This window comes from Nicotiana sylvestris, chromosome 6, assembly GCF_000393655.2.
Source record: "Nicotiana sylvestris chromosome 6, ASM39365v2, whole genome shotgun sequence".
NCBI classification, from domain to species: Eukaryota; Viridiplantae; Streptophyta; class Magnoliopsida; order Solanales; family Solanaceae; genus Nicotiana; species Nicotiana sylvestris.
The window spans coordinates 110361887-110378992 of record NC_091062.1 but is presented as its reverse complement, the minus strand read 5'-3'; the positions used below and the strand labels follow the sequence as shown (position 1 = coordinate 110378992).

The 17106-nt window shown below is 37.1% G+C and overlaps 1 long non-coding RNA gene across 1 annotated transcript; it reads left to right on the top strand.

Annotated features, from left to right (window-relative positions):
- The first annotated feature begins 5474 nt into the window (after positions 1-5474).
- On the top strand, positions 5475-8683 carry LOC138870183 (uncharacterized). Its single transcript, XR_011400424.1, has 2 exons — positions 5475-6200; positions 8458-8683. It is a non-coding gene; the product is annotated as an uncharacterized lncRNA (long non-coding RNA).
- The last annotated feature ends 8423 nt before the right edge of the window (positions 8684-17106 follow it).

Below are 17106 nucleotides of genomic sequence, written 5' to 3'. Positions count from 1 at the left end.
GGGTCCCATATATATATATACAGAGTTTTTGCCGAGACTAACGGGGTCACGTGACCCATCACCTCACCTCATAGGTCCGTCTCTGGTGACGGGTATATATGCGTTATCACTGGGTTAAAGCCTGTGAGTGGAAGTTGATATAGAATTCCATGTTGCTTCTTTTACAATGCCTTCTGTGCTTTAGTTAGATTGTTATTCTTTGATGGTTCGCTTCGTGTTTATTGATTAAATTCAAGTTGTTGGGATATCAGAAGTTGAATTTGCATATCACAACACCACGATTGAAGTTGAAGTTGGTTTTCCACCTTGCTTGATACTTTGAATTTTTGTTGTTACTTGGTGAGGAAGAGTGAAAAGCACAAAGGGTATTGTCGTGCCATGTTTGCATAGCGAATGTGAGAATAAAAGCACGGGGTGATGTCGTGGACTTGATTGCTTTATTATCATTTATTATATCATGTGAGGATGAGAGTAAAAGCACGAAGGATGACGCCGTGCCATTTCATTTATCATATCATTTTCATATGTTGAGGATGAGAGTAAAAGCACGAAGGGTTATGCCGTACCATTTGATGATTTCATTGCTTTACTTGATTTTCGGATTTGTGAATTATTTGACGGTATTATTGTGTATTTCGAAAAAGGCTATTTGGTGAATTTTGTACTTTTCGTTCTTATCTTACTCTCTTTTTACATGTTCCCTTCCCGTTATTATTTTAAATGCTCAACTTTTTATTTCTATTGCTTTATGTATATATCTACACAGGATTTTAATAAGTGTCTTGCCATAGCCTCGTCACTATCTCTTAGGGGTTACTCTCGACACTTACGGAGTATATTGGGTCGATTGTATTCATACTACACTTCTGCACTTCTTGTGCAGATTATTGTGTTGGTCCCAGCAGTGTCTAGCGGAGTTTCTGCTCGGATCAAATCTATATCTGGAGATTTCAAGTAGACATGTACGACGATTGCAGTCCCAGAAGTCCCCTTTACTGTTTATTTTATTTCGAACAATTGTACTTTCATTCAAACATTGGTTGTAGCACGTCTAGCATGCTCATGTACTTGTGACACCAAATTTTGAATTTTTGACTAGTCAATGTTGGAGTTATTATATCAACTTTGAAATTCTACCGCTTTAGTTCTTATTATTTTGCTTTCAAATTTGTCTAAAATGGCTAGTTGCGTACTAATGTTAGATGTCTAGCAAGTGGATCCTAGGCACTATCACGGCCTGGCCCGCAATTAGAATTTCGGGTCGTGATAGTAGGTCGCTAAGATTATTTACTACGTAGAAAAGATACAAGCTGAACTTCACTAATTAAACAAAAGTAATTCTCAGAAGTTGTAGAATTTAGCTTATCTAGTCTGATAGGGCCGGCTAACTTTTTTTTAATTACATCGTCAACTTTGACTTGGGTAGAATATTAGATTTTTAAGTTACGGGTCGCAAATGTGGACTGACCCGGCCCACTTATACAAGATAAGGCTGATTGAAGTTTATTAACTCCCATAAAGATAGGAGTAGTGTTACACGTTAAAAAAAAGTGACAACGTGAAAACAGAAAACTTATCGACAGTTCTCTTCATCCCCTCTTCTATATATATTTCTCTTTAGTATAGAGATTCTCCCTCCAATAAAAGAAAGAGCATAGTAAACTTTAGGCATCTAGTTTGTGAACAAAAAATCTGTTTCCTAGAGATACAGAATACGACTTGGGGCTATTATTATGGTGGTGAGTTCAACAATTCTTCCGCTGCGTTGACAGGTACACTAATGTTGTTCTCGTCCCGTGATTATTATACTAACATTGATATCAGAGCCTGCATGGTACGCTTGTAGTTGTTGATTGTCTCAATGTAAAATACTGTGTGTGAAGTATCTTTAATATACTGTTTGTTGCAATTTCTCTTTGTGTTGCACATTGATAGATTGTGAAAAGAATAAAAACTTTGAAATAGTAGTCGGTATCACTTTTCTTGTTGAAAGAGAGTTCAAGATTTTGAAGGAGTGAATTTTTGTATATGTGGTTGCAATTTGGGCGTAAGCCGGCATTACTTTACACAAATCTGTGAAGAAAATCAGTGGTGTGTCTTACTTTAATAAGACTTTAATTCTAGAAATTGAGAGAACATAAAATTGGAAGAACTTCTTTTTAATTGTACAATTGGAATTGGTTTCTAAATCTCAATTCAAAATAAAATAAAAATAGTTGTAAAAATAGTTGTTTTCCAAGTATTAAATCATGACTTGTGTTAAAACAAGCACTTACGAATTGGTTGGAAGATTTACGTCTTCCTATTGCTAAAATAAGAGCAGATTATGAAACTTTTGCTCTTGAATTTAATAAGAGGAATTAAAGAACCTTTAAAATTACCAATTGTTGGTTACATATACCATGTTACTATTTAATTGTCATTTAAATAAATTGACTAGGATAACTTTATTCAAATAAGAGACAGATATTTTTCTTATCTTGGTTATCCTAGTTTCATACAACTTTGGGAGTATTTGTCTGATGTTGTTTGAAGTAGAGCATGTTTTTGTTAATTCTTTTTTCCCACGTGAAAGGGTATTTCAAATTGTAGAGAACTTAATTCACTTCTATGCACTTTGGGATTTGACTAATCAATATTTTTTTTTTGTCATGTGCCTCTTTGTGTTACTTATTATTTTGAGATGAAGAATTGCATGTTGTTGACAGAAACACTCCTACAGAATGGCTAATATCATGGATTTATAAATCAAGAGATTTAATCAACATATTTTTTTCACTAAGTCAAGTCTTATTTTTTCATGACTTTGATCATGTGATTGCTAGAGATTTGAACTTAATTGAACTCACTGTCTACTTAAAGTAGAAAACTAGTTTAGCTCTTATCCCTTACATTGATATACTTGTACGAGTTATGACATATGTTACCATATTGAATCGTTTTAGCCATTCTTATTGTTTTCTTGGTCTTATTTCAGACATGACTGAACAAGGACAATCTCGAATTACTCCAAGTGGGAGTTCTCGAAGTCAAGGAAGGGGACAACGTAGAAGGATACGTCGTCGCATGGCTTATTTCTATAATGATTCAAACTCGAAGCCCGAAGTCATCAGGAATGTCCCGAGGGAGAGGCAAAATGAGTTAAGGGATCGAATGGTTGAACGAAGGAGAAAAGAAATTTAGGGAGTTTAAGGAATTTAAAATGGGCCCTGATGCTTTCATTCCTGAACATGTACTCTTTTTTAGGTTAAAAAGAGCTGAATTGGCTAATTACATAGAAATTACTGATTGGGAAGCATTAGCTATTTTAGCAGACTTTCTTCGAGAGCCTTGAAGTGAAATTTTAACTGAGATTTATCATGATGTTTGGCCTAGTGCACCTTTTAGCGTATATGAGCAAGAGTTAGTGTTCTATTGGTACATGTATGTCCTAGAAAACATGTAAATTGTTATTATGTGTTTATCTTAATGAAATTTAAATTATGTTATTTGTCTCACAAGTTACATACATTGCTTATTATATTTATTTTTTTTGTAATGGATTGAGACATGAAATAAAGTACACACTAAGAAGTGATTTTAATATTAATTAAAATATTTAGATATAGATGATGAATGGAAACGTAGTGACCGTTCGATACTATACTAAATGTAGAATTAATTTACTTGAGTGTGTAATCACATGCATAAATTGACTAAAGTACATATTAATGAGTTAAACTTGTAAATTTATCTCTAATAACAGATATGGCATCAAAAAGTATCATTGTTGACTTGAACAAGTGTGACAAACTGAATGGTGAAAATTACGACATTTGGAGACATAAGATGTGGTATTTACTCAAAGAGCAAGATGTTCTTGAAAGTATTAACCATGTTATGAGTCACTCAGAGGAGGGTAACACAGCCCAACACAAGAAGGAATTGGAAACTTACAATATTTGAAAAAAGAAAGATTCCACTGCACGTGGAATTATTGTAAGTTCAGTTGTTGATGATCTCATCCACGAATGTGAGCAATATCCTACTGCTCAAGCCATGAGGCACATTCAATAGAGGCATATGGGGGTACAACTGTGACTCGCCTTCGACAATTGATAATCAAGTTTGACACATACAAAAAATATCATGATCACGGTGTCAAGAAACATCTAAAATATGATTGCTCAACTCAAAAGTGCTGGCCATGTTCTCTCTGATGAGCAGCAGGTTCAGGCTGTGATTCGGTCTCTTCCCAAAAATTGGGAACATCTGAAGGTTAACTTGATCCACAATTATAGTATCAAAACTTTTGCTGATGTTGTCTGTCATGTGCAGCTTGAAGACGAGCAGCTTGGTGCTGCTAAAGCTGTACCTAATGCCTTTGTGGCAGAATCAAGTAGTACAAAGAGATCAAGCTTCAAGCGCAAGAGAAACTGAAAAAATAATGGAAAGGATAAGAAGACGGGAGAAGGTTCCTCCAAGAAAAGAAACAAGCCAAATTCCAAGAAAGAAAAACGGTTCAACAAGAAGAAAGACAAGAGTAAGATGAAGTGCTACAATTGCCAAGTTCCAGGGCATTTTGCTCGTGAGTGCACTGATCCGAAAAAGGTAGCATTTCAAAATGCATCTCTTAGTGCTATATATGTTTCTAGCACTGTTTTACTAACTGAATCTTATCCTGTGTGGATCGTAGACTCAGGGGCCACGAACCATGTGAGCCGCAATAGAGAAGCGTTTATAGAGTTTCGTCGAGTTCCACCTGGATCAAAGCATGTATATGTGGGAAATAATGCAAAGCTTGAAGTCAAAGAGATAGGAACTTGCAGAATGGACATGCGTGGTGGCCGATCTTTGATGTTGCATGACGTCCTATATGTTCCAGAGATTCAACGAAACTTAGTCTCTATGTCTGTTCTTCAAGATTTAGATTTCAGTTGGAACTTTAGTCGTAATGGTCTTAGAATTACTCAAGACAATATTTTTTATGGTTTTGAACATCGTTATGATGGTTGTAGACATGTGATTTTCGACCCTCCCCAAAAATTTTATATTTTAGCATGTAATATTTAGTTTAGGCCTAATATCGCTATTTCAACTAATTTTGACTCTTTTACTTTATTTCTTCACAAAAAATAAAAACTAGAAAAATATTTTAGTTTACGTATCTTTCATAAATTTAAATAAAAAAATATACAAAAATAGTACCTTATCTTTATTTTCATATAATCTTGAAAACACAAAAATAGCTTCATGTTTTAATATAGTTTTGTTCAATTAATTAAGACTAGTTTTATATCATTATATTATAAATTGTATATTTAGAAGGAAGAGTTAGTCTTGAGTTAGTTTGTCCCATTTTAATCTTGTAGTTCATTTTTTTATTCTTTAACCCAATTTTAAGGTCCAATAATACCAAACTCATACCCTCTTTAACCTAAAAACCTCTTTATATAACCAAAAACTAGTCCATAAATAGACACTAGACTCTAAGACCTAGGGACCTTAGACATTAAGAGACAGCGTCGTGTTTCAACAAAAGGACAGACCTCCACCCCTTTGGATCGTCTTCTTCATTCCAACAACAACATACCTTAGGAGATATATACACTCTATCAAATCCACAGTAGACCCTTAACCCTTCAAGACCCCCCACCATCGGCTCTCTTCTGATGGAAAAATTTAGACCCGCTTCTTCAACCTAGAAACTTATAAAACGCTAGGAGCACGCACAAGGACACAACCGTCCTTCATCATCTAGACAAAACAAAACCTGCGAGAATGGCAGTCGTTCCCTCTTAAGCTTCAGCCGCAGAACCTCTAAGTTAGATCACCTCTTTCACCCAAAAAAGAGAAGTCAGCCCCCCCCCCCACCCCCCCAAGACCAAAAGATACGCACACATATAGTGGGGAGGACAAATGGGGGGGGATTGAAAATGGGGGAGTTAACTTAGTGGAGGAACTATTAGCAGAAGGAAGGAGCAGAATCTAGAAATAGCATTTGAAAAACCATGGTAGGAGCTTGGCCGGTCCATTTTTGTGCAAGAATTGTATTGGTTTCGTCTTTCTGATCTAATTCGAGTTTTTCCGGCGAGCTTCGAGGTCACCACTGATAATTTTAATTAGAGGTTTCGATCCTGGTTCACTTTTCCGGTTGAGTTCGGTCTCGGTTCACCATTCGTATATCGCTATTGTAATTGGAAAAGCTGTCAATATTTGAGGTCAATTTCTTACTTTAATCTTAAGTTTCCTCTTTGTTTCCTAGTTTTTAAGCTTTGACGATTATGAATGCCACGTGATTGTTATGTTTGTTTCGTTGTTTGTTTGAGACTCTCATAATTTGGTTCATTTATGTTGAAGTTTTCATTTGATGCAGTCTTTGGGAACGAACATGAATCAGTTAATTTTTATTTTTATTAAAAGTGTGAATGCATGTGATCCATTTAGTTAATTGTTTTTTTGGATACTTGTTAAGAATATAAAATCAGCCATAACAGTGATTGGATTTAAGAAAAAATAAAAAATAGATTTTGGCTTCTTGACACAAGTTGTTTGTCACGGAAGACAACCGAAAGTGCTATAACAAGTCGAGCTTTGGATCATTTCTTTTAGTTTTTTATTTCGCTATACCCTTTCGATCGTTAGGAGCATGCTTCGGCCGTTTATATTCATAAATATCGTAAAAATGCTTTTAGACGCGCATTAATTAGTTTATAGTGATTATGTACACGTTCGCGTGACACGATTACATTTTCAGAAATTGAATATGGTTAGAATGCTTTAGGCGTATTTTATAATCTATTGTCGTGATTGTGGACACGTTCACATGACATAATTACGATCCTAAAAATAAAATTGGAGTAGCGCTCACGCAACTTTGACTAATCTTTCTTAATAATAATAGAGCGTTACTAATTGTGGACACATTCGCGTGACATGATTTTTGATGCGCCAAACAAATGGGTACACGTACTCATGACCTGTTTTAAGATAATTTCTTAATTAAAAGAGGCAAATTCACACAGGTTCTAAAATAAGTAATTAGACAATTTTAATGAGCCAAGTATGATCAAAGCGCACGTGCTAAGACCATGGAACTCGGGAATGCCTAACACCTTCTCCCGGGTTAACAGAATTCCTTACCCGAATTTCTATGTTCGCAGACCATAAATAAAAGTCATCTTCCTCGATTTGGGATTTTAATCTGGTGACTTGGGACACCATAAATTATCCCAACTGGCGACTCTGATTTTAATATAAATAAATCTCGTTTCGATTGTCACTTAAATTGGAAAAAACTCCTTTATATCTCTTCCGGGGGTAGTAAAAAGGAGGTGTGACAGCTCTGACGACTCTGCTGGGGATAAGAACCCAGAACTTCTGGTTCAGGGTTCAGAATTCGAGCTTGTTAATATGATTTTTGCTTGGCTTCATTTATTGTTAATATTACTGTATTCTATGAACCTTATGTGCTAAATGCTGTTAGTTTACCGCTTTGATATTATTTGAATTGTATATAACTGTCTTCTTACGCCACCCCTCCGAGTCTTCTAAAAATGGTGCACACGTTCGCGTAGCCCGCTTTTTCTGTAGAAGTTATACCAAATAGAATGAGGCTGGGCCAGCAACAAGATCGGATAGACTTCAGTGCTCCAGGTACGTTGCCCCCTCTTCGACTCGAGTTGTCCGTTCGGGTAAGCCAGGTCAAGAACACAACCCCATGTTTTAAAACCTAGAAAAACACAGCCTCATTCCAGATCCCTAGTAGGAACGTTTGTTTGCATCACGTGTATTTGACTTTTGAGACTCAACAGAGGGTTGGGTCTATCTAGGACATGTCTACCCAAAATAACAGACCATCCTAATGCATCCTATGTGCTACATGTTGTATTTCTTTAAGGGTAAAAAGGTCATTTGGCGGACCAATGATGACTGAGGGTAGATGAGAAAGAAAAGAGGGTGAAGTGTGAAAATAAAGCAAGTAGGGCTCAATTATATTTTTCTTTCACATTTTTTTAAGAAAAAGACCAAAAGAAATTATGAAAAATCCAAAAAGATTTTGCACTTTCCCATTATTTTTTCAAAAATAAATCAGAAAAAAAGGAAAAAGAAAATCCAAAAAGAGTTTATATGTTTCACCATTTTCCAAAACAAAAGACAAAAAATATGTTTTCTCTAAATTAATTTTTTTTAATTCTCGCCTATATCCAATCTGCCCAAACTACGCGAACCTGATTCTTGTCTCTCGGGGCGGGATACGTAGGCAACCCACATAGGGTCCGGTCTTCCTAGTAAGTTTAGGTTCTTGGCTTCGCGGGGTCTTAGCCAAATCTTGCATTTTTAGCTACTTTTAGCCATATATGTTAATTTTAGAAAATTAGTCACAATCATGTCTTGAATATGTCCAACAGGAAAGGTTATTGTCTCACATAACGTTCTAGGTATTTAACTTTACTTGGTCTTAATTTTCTCATACAGGTGTGTATTTACTTACCGGAGTTTGAGCATGACAGACGCCCTAGGACCATCCAGTCAGGATCGCTCATTCAGGAGTTGCTTAAGAAGATTTTTCTTTTTATGTTTTGAGGTTTTTCTTTGGGAAATATATTTAAAAAACAATAAAATGTGTATTCTTTTTATTTTTACTGGAACTTTAGGACATTGTACATAGAAAAAAACATACTTTATATGTTGTTTATCTTTAGAGTTTCTTCCTTAGGTAATAAAAAACTAAAATCCAAAAACATTTTTTTATAGTTTCCATTTCTTATTTCGAAATCTTTCTTCAGGATATCAAATGAAAATTCAAAATATTTTTCTTTGGTTCATCCTTTAGATTTCCTTCCTAAAAAAAAGAATCAAAAAATATTTTTCTCTTCCAGGGTTTTTCCCATAATAATTTCCCATAGAGTATTTGTTTCAAAAAGAAAAAGATATATGCTCGTTAAGCTTGAGTTTAGAATAGGTTATAGAACATTAAGTCTAGAAAATTTTAAAAAAAGTTTGCTTCTTTTATTTCTCTTTTCTCATCAGAGTAGTCATTAAGGTAAAAAAGAAAAAAAAAACGTTAGTTTGTTTACTTTATTCCCGATCTTCCCGAACTACGTAAAGATCTGATTCATGCGGCATCATGATACGTAGGCAACCTACACAAGGTTCGATCAAATTATGTTTTTATTATTAAAAGAAAAAGAAAAAGAAAGAAAAAGAGAAAAGAAAAAAAAGAGGATGAAGTCGTGGGACGTTAGAAATGAGAGGAAAGAAAAGAGCAATAATCAAAAAAAAATGAGTAAGCCAAGAAGTGCTAGAAAAGAAAGAAAAGATAAGATTGGAATGAACAAAATTGGGATGATGTCAAGTGACCTTGTGACCCTCGAAGTCATTCTAGAACCGTTAATTGTTGCTAGGTGCATTGCACATAATATGATATTTTTAGCTGTTAAATGTCCTAATGCTAACAGGATGACCCCATTCTGTTCCTTTTGTTATCTTATTAAGCAGAAGGGTGGTTGGTTTGTGGTTTTTAAGTAACTCATTCCATACAACACAAGGTCAAAGAGCAAGGTAGCCATGGCTAGCAAAGACTTGGACACAGGGGTTGTTGATCCGTTTAAGGGAATTGTTGAATCAGAATCTGAGTTGAAAGAAGAGGTCTTAAGGTTGAAAAGACAGATGGCCGAAAAATACCAAGCCTGGATTAGTGGGCATCCTCCACCATTGTTTCCCACTAACTACACTGAAAGCCTTGTCACCATTCCGCCACTGTCAAAAATCCAGATTCCCAGTACTGCTGATATCTCCCCACAACCTTTTCACAATCGACCTGCCAAAACCAACTCATATCTCGTTTCTTTGACCACTCATGTTTTGGTACCTCCTCCACCAACTATTTATCCTCGATCCTGTAGCAAGGTTGTGTTCAAAGTCCCCGATGCCCAACATTGTGCTCCAGAACCAACTTTCAAGGTCTCGGTTCCATACTCTCACGCTCCTCATTTTGATCCTCTCGATGAAGCTGAAAAGCCTGCTAAGACAGTGGAGCAAGAAGAGATATCCAGGAACGTGAAAATCTTAGAGTAGTCTTTAAGAAACATGCAAGGGATAGGGATCCAGATGAGTGTGTCTTACAAAGATTTGTGCTTGTTTCCTGACATCCAACTGCCTACTGGGTTTAAGATGCCAAAGTTTGAGTTGGATGACGGACATGGAGATCCCGTGGCCCATCTGAGAGGTTACTGCAGTGAAATGAGAAGTGTTGGCGTGAAAGATGATTTGTTGATGGCGTATTTCAGTGAGAGCTTGACTAGGGCATCTTTGAAATGGTATACTCATCAAGATGTCAATAAGTGGCATGCATGGGATGACATGGCTCAAGATTTTGTGCGACACTTTCAGTATAATATAGACATTGTCCTAGACCGCTCCTCCCTATCTCAGATGGAAAAGAAACCCAAGGAATTTTTTAGGGAATTTTGGTTCAGATGGAACTAACAAGTTGCTCGGGACAGTCCTCCCATTGATAGAAAGGATGTTGCTGAGTCCCGCCAACGACAGGATCTAGTGGGCATTCCTGCTAAACGCTTTCAGCCTCAATACCGACCCCATGAACATCCCCAAACTCCATATAATCCACCCCAGTATTATCCTTTAAACAATGTCCGGCCATCTGTCTAACCACTGACTCACTCCAAAAGGCGAGCACGAGCACCGCAAAAGCTTCACCAGCCTCCACAAATTTTTAAGTGTCCTATAACCAACATTCAAGCCAAAGGTGTAGAAGGGAACAAAGGCTGAAAGATAATTTTACACCAGTAGGAGGGTCCTATGCAAGCTTGTTTGAGAGATTAAAGCATTGCTAAATGATTACACCTATTCCTCTAAATTATATAGACCCATGTGCGAGAAGCTTTGACCCTGCTAAAAGGTGTGAATACCATTCCAATGCCAGGGGCACAATGTTGAAGATTGTCATGATTTGAAAAAGGAAATAGAAAGAATGATTCAAGAAGGAATAATTGTGGTCCAAGGCAGTAATACCCCAAGCGTCACACATAATCCTCTACAGGTACATGATAACGCACAGATTGTTGGGATGGTTTGCAATGACGAAGGTTTGGTCAAAGGAGTCAATAAGCCACTTGGTGAAGTTAATGATATTGAAATTGGTAGTGGTCTTAGTAATATTGATGTGGAACTCAGTGGCTAAGATGCCGAGCTTGGTAATTGGAAAGTTGTTTTTTTCTTGGCTAGCCAGGGAGGAGTCTTGGTGGTTCATTTTGTTGTCATTTCTGTTGTCCAGGTTATTTTAGGGTTGTAATCCGGATATTATCTTGTGACTCAAACCCTTCTATCATTTTATTTGCCTAGTTCATTTAGTCGTAGTACCCCTGTTAGTGTTATTTAGGTTTTCCCAGGGTCATAACCCCAACGTGTTTTTGTTTGTTTTGTTGTTCAAACCCTTTCACCGTCTGTCTAATGCAATTTTTGTTTTTTGTTATTTCTAGTCTTTTTTTTTGTTTAGTTCTCTTCTCCTTTTATAGTTCTTTTCATGATGACTCTAGTGACATGACATGCACGCACAATTCTAGGTCTGGTCTTAAAGTTAGTTTAGTCATGAAACAATGAAATAATTTTGAAGATGATAGGGACATTTGAGGAAAATAAGAACAGATTTGGACATTTTGAGATCATTTAAAGCCCGAATTGTGTGAAATCGGGGAAGATAATTTTAGAAATTAATATGATTACAAGAATTCATTAAAGGAGAGTGCATCCCGAACAATTTGAAGCAAGCAACTTTGAGTTCAAGTGCATCTCAAGTCACAAGATAAATTCAAGGGAGTTTGCTCCAAACAGACAGAGGGTATCCATCGTGAAGAAGAAATCACACAATGAGAGTTCTGTACTTGACACGGCAGTAAAAAAAAGGGTGGGAATCATATCAGTGATATCAATGTCGAAGCTGTAAAAGAAATGTTGTATGCTCTTCCGTTTTCATTTCAAGTTGCATGTGTCGTAATTGGCATTTTCAGGGATTGGGAGGCCCTTTTTCAGCTATCCAAACACTTTATACCCTTTGGTACCCCTTTTGAGCCTGTACTAATTTCTTTGACCTCCCCTCTTCTGGAATCAAGTTAGAGTCATACGAAAAAGAAAAAAAAGAGTTCACGTCCCCATAGGTTTATCTTAGAAAGTTCATTCCAAAAGGAAAAGTCAAAAAAAAAAATAGAGATTTAAAAAAAAGAAAAAAAAGAGAAAAAGAAAAAGGGAAAATAGTAACAAAAGTAGTCTTGTGAACTACGTTTGACCTAATTCTTGTCACCACAAGATACGTAGACAGTCTTACGGTTCGGTCATATCAAATAAATATTTTATAATCCCACCAAGTCGAGAGTGGGGCAGACTTTCTTAGTAAAAAGAAAAAGGGAAGAGAGAATCAAATTCCCTTGTTTTAGAAATTGGGGAAAAGTTTTAGAATGGATTCCAAAAGTTGTAAATAAATTAACCTCATTGTCTTAGTTATTTTGAGCCTTTATGATATCCTTTCTTTCTAACTCTGTCCAAAGGCCACATCACAGTCCAAAAAAGGCCTCCCAGATAATCTTTGAGAGTGTTGAGTTTACACATGCTAAGAGTATATGATGTTTTTACTATGGTTAATGCCTTGTCATCTGTAGAATCAGAGAAAGTAAAAAGAAAAAGAACAAAATGAGAGAGTCTTATCGGTGAAAACTTTCACAGGCACCATAAGACGACGGTAAGTTGAGAGAAAGAACAAAATGAGAGAGGCTTGATGGTGAAAACCCTTCGGGCACTACAAGTCGAATAAGGATCGTGAATCAGATTGGATAATCAGAGCATTAAAGCCCAATTTCATGGTTTAGGGGTATAACAAGAGTTGAACATCAGACTTGCTTGACAGATCTGGCCACTTAATCCAAAGGTGCATGTCATGATCATTAGAGTTGGTATCCACATCTGATAAGTTTCTACTTTGTAGTTTTGTTGTTAGGAATCATCTCTTTCCATTGTCCTTTACTCTGTTCCTTTGTCTTGTTTACTTCCTCTTCCTGAGTCTGTTTGGTCAGAACAAGTGAGAAATGATTTCAATATTTGCCACCAACTTTCCAATTACACAAAACGGGATCTGGCTAACATATCAAAGTGGCATAAGTCAGGAAAGAACAGCATGCGCACTGAGTTGGTAACAATCACTGCGCTTTGGGATTCATGTGAAATACAAAGGTTCGGTATATGTCAATTCATGAATAATGCAATAGATAGAGGATGTTGGGTGAACGGATCAAAGGTATTTTCTGTGATAAGGTTGACAGATAAAGTGGTTAACCAATGACAAGCAAAGTCTTCCAAGCGAAAATCAAAGTTATCATGTCAAGTGAAGGGGCAATAGACCTCAAGGCCAAGGCCAGTGGGTTAAGTCAGGAAAGAGCAGCATGTGCACTAAGTGGGTGGCAATTGACGTGCTTTGGGATTCAAGTGAAACACAAAGGTTCAGTATATGTCAATGCACGAGCACAATGCAACAAATGAATGGTATTGGGTTTGAGCGGATCAGAGGTATTTTCCGTGATAAGGGTAACAGAGAAAGTGGTTAGTCAATAAACAAGCAAGGTCTTTCGAGTTGAAATCGAAGTTATCATGGGAAGTGAAGGAGCAATCGCCCTCAAAGTCAAGGCCGTAAACCAACCACCATATTTAAACTTACAAGTTTTCTTTGATTGAAACAGGGGCAGGAAATTTTGTTTGTTCCGGAGAAACCCTCCGTGAGGAAAGCAGGTGCCAGACAGGCTCGGTAGTAAATTTCTAGTACCCTCCTGGATAACGGGATTTAGTAAGTTCTGAGACCCTCGCAAGTGACAAGGTCTGATGAGAGTTTTACTTTTGGGAAGTATAATTTAGCATTTAAGTTTTTCACTTTTGAGATGAGACTTGGTTTGAAATTTTTCAGGATAAGGGAATTTAGCTTAGAAATTATTTTGATAACAAGAATTGGTTAACACTCACAGATGTTTCTAATATCAAACTGGGACAGAAAAATTTCTTTTATTTTGTCTGTTTTGTTGCAATTAGGTGCCAACTTGGAGAACAAGGGAAGACGGCACAAGTTCAAAGGAAAGAGGGTCAAGATTAGCAATCAGACGCCCACCTGGAGAAAAAGGGAAAATAGTTCAAGCTTCAAGGGAAAACAGTTTCAAGTAACAAGAGGAGATAGGTCAAGTCCAGCAGTCAGCGCCCACATAGAAAACAAGGGAAAATGATTCGAGTTTCAAGGAAAAGCAGGTCAAGTTCAGCAATCAGGCGCCCACTTGGAGAACAAGGGAAAGCAGTTCAAGTTTCAGGGAAAGACAGGTCAAGTTCAGCAATCAGGCGCCCACCTGGAGAACAAGGAAAAGCAGTTCAAGTTTCAGGGAAAGACAGGTCAAGTTCAGCAATCAGGCGCCCACCTGGAGAACAAGGGAAAACAGTTCAATATTCAGGGAAAGACAAGTCAAGTTCAGCAATCAGGCGCCCACTTGGAGAACAAGGGGAGACAATTCAAGTTTCAAGGGAAAGCAGTTTCAAAGGAAGACAGTCCAAGTTCAGCAATCAGGCGCCCACCTGGAGAATAAGAGAAAGCAGCTCAAGTTTCAGGGAAAAGCGGTTCAAGTTCAACAATCAGGCGCCCACCTGGAGAACAAGGGAAAACAACTCAAGTTTCAAAGGAAGACAGTTCAAGTTCAGCAATCAGACGCCCACCTGGAGAACAAGGGAAAGCAGCTCAAGTTTCAGGAAAAAGCAGTTCGAGTTTCAGCAGTCAGGTGCCCACCTGGAGAACAAGGGAAAACAACTCAAGTTTCAAGGAAAGCAGTTCGAGTTTTAGCAATCGGGCGCCCACCTAGAAAACAAGGGAAGGCAGTTCAAGTTTCGAATGAAGACAATTCAAATTTTGACAATCAGGCACCCACCTGGAAAACAAGGGAATTCACTTCAGAATGCAATTCAAGTCAGCAACAAAAGAAGCTCGCGGCAAGAATGCGGGTCAACAGTCTGAGATGATCAACATAAGTAGTCTCAATCCAGAATAAAAAAAAAAGAGGGGAAAAAGAAAAAAAAAGAAGTGAATCCAAAATACAGAAGCAGAGAAAGATGTGAACTGCTCAAGACGTGGTTGAAGTCACAAGCACCACATGTCCGATCTTGATCCAAAAAGCTGAAGAAGACCGAGCTAGCACCTGCAGCTAACAAGCGTCAAGGATCAAATCTAGAGTCTGCATGAAAAGTCATTCAAGACTCAAGATCAAGCTTCAGAAGACTTATAAATAGGAATCTTGTAACTCATAGTTGACAGGCTTAGCTAGTCTTTTTAATTTTTTGATTTTTGATGTAATAACAGGACCGCAGACCGGAACCTCGACAGAACGGCACCTCGATCGGCTCTCCACCTCGGTATACTCCATCATCTCACTCATTTCTGAACTACACGTGGCCTAATTTCTTTATAGCCAAGGATATGTAGGCAGCTCAGATACCATGGCTCGGTCACATTCCCCTTTTCTCTTAGTTTTAGTTTTTCCAAATAAGGGTCAGGTCAAAAACATGTCTAGTCGTTCTTTGTCTGAAAACTCTTCGCGTTCCCAGTCAAAGAGGGGCAGTTGTAGACATGTGATTTTTGACCCTCCCTAAGATTTTTTATATTTTAGTATGTAAATATTTAGTTTAGGCCTAATATCGTTATTTCAACTAATTTTGACTCTTTTACTTTATTTCGTCACAAAAAATGAAAATTGCAAAAATATTTTAGTTTAAGTATTTTTCATAAATTTAAATAAAAAAATATACAAAAATAGTACCTTATCTTTATTTTCATATAATCTTGAAAACACAAAAATAGTTTCATGTTTTAATATAGTTTAGTTCAATTAATTAAGACTAGTTTTATATTTTTATATTATAAATTGTACATTTAGAAGGAAGAGTTAGTCTTGGGTTAGTTTGTCCCATTTTAATCTTGTAGTCTATTTTTTTTAGTCTTTGGTCTAATTTTAAGGCCCAATAATACCAAACTCATACCCCCTTAACCTAAAAATCTTTCTATATAACCAAAAACTAGTCCATAAATAGACACTAGACTCTAAGACCTAGGGACCTTAGACCCGAAGAGACAGCGCCATTTTTCAACAAAAGGACAGACCTCCACCCCTTTGGATCATCTTCTTCATTCCAACAACAACAGAACTTAGGAGATATATACACTTTATCAAATCCGCAGCAGACCCTTGACCCTTCAAATTCCCCCCCCCCCTCCCCCTCCCCCACCATCGGTTCTCTTCTGATGGAAAAATCTAGACCTAGCTTCTTCAACCTAGAAACTTAAAAAATGCTAGGAGCACGCACAAGGACACAACCATTCTTCATCAGCTGGACAAAACAAAACCAGTGAGAATGGCAGTCGTTCCCACTTAAGCTTCAACCGCAGAACCTCTAAGTTAGATCACCTCTTTCACCCAAAAAAAGAGAAGTCAGCCCCCCCGAAAGACCAAAAGATACGCACACACATATAGTGGGGAGGACAAAAGGGGGATTGAAAATGGGGGAGTTAACTTACTTGAGGACTATTAGCGAAAGGAAGGAGCAGAATCTAGAAATGGCATTTGAAAACCCATGGTAGGAGCTTGGCCGGTCCGTTTTTGTGCAAGAATTGCATTGGTTTCGTCTTTCTGATCTAGTTTGAGTTTTTCCGGCGAGCTTCGAGGTCACCGGTGATAATTTCAATTAGAGGTTTCGATCCTGGTTCACTTTTCCGGTTGAGTTCGGTCCCGGTTCACCATTCGTATATCGCTATTGTAATTGGAAAAGATGTCAATCTTTGAGGTCAATTTCTTACTTTAATCTTAAGTTTCCTCTTTGTTTCCTAGTTTTTAAGCTTTGACGATTATGAATTCCACGTGATTGTTATGTTTTTTTCGTTATTTGTTTGAGACTCTCATAATTTGGTTCATTTATGTTGAAGTTTTCATTTGATGCAGACTTTGGGAACGAACATGAATTAGTTAATTCTTTTATTTTTATTTGAAGTGTGAATGCATATGATCCATTTAGTTAATTATTCTTTTGGATACTTGTTTA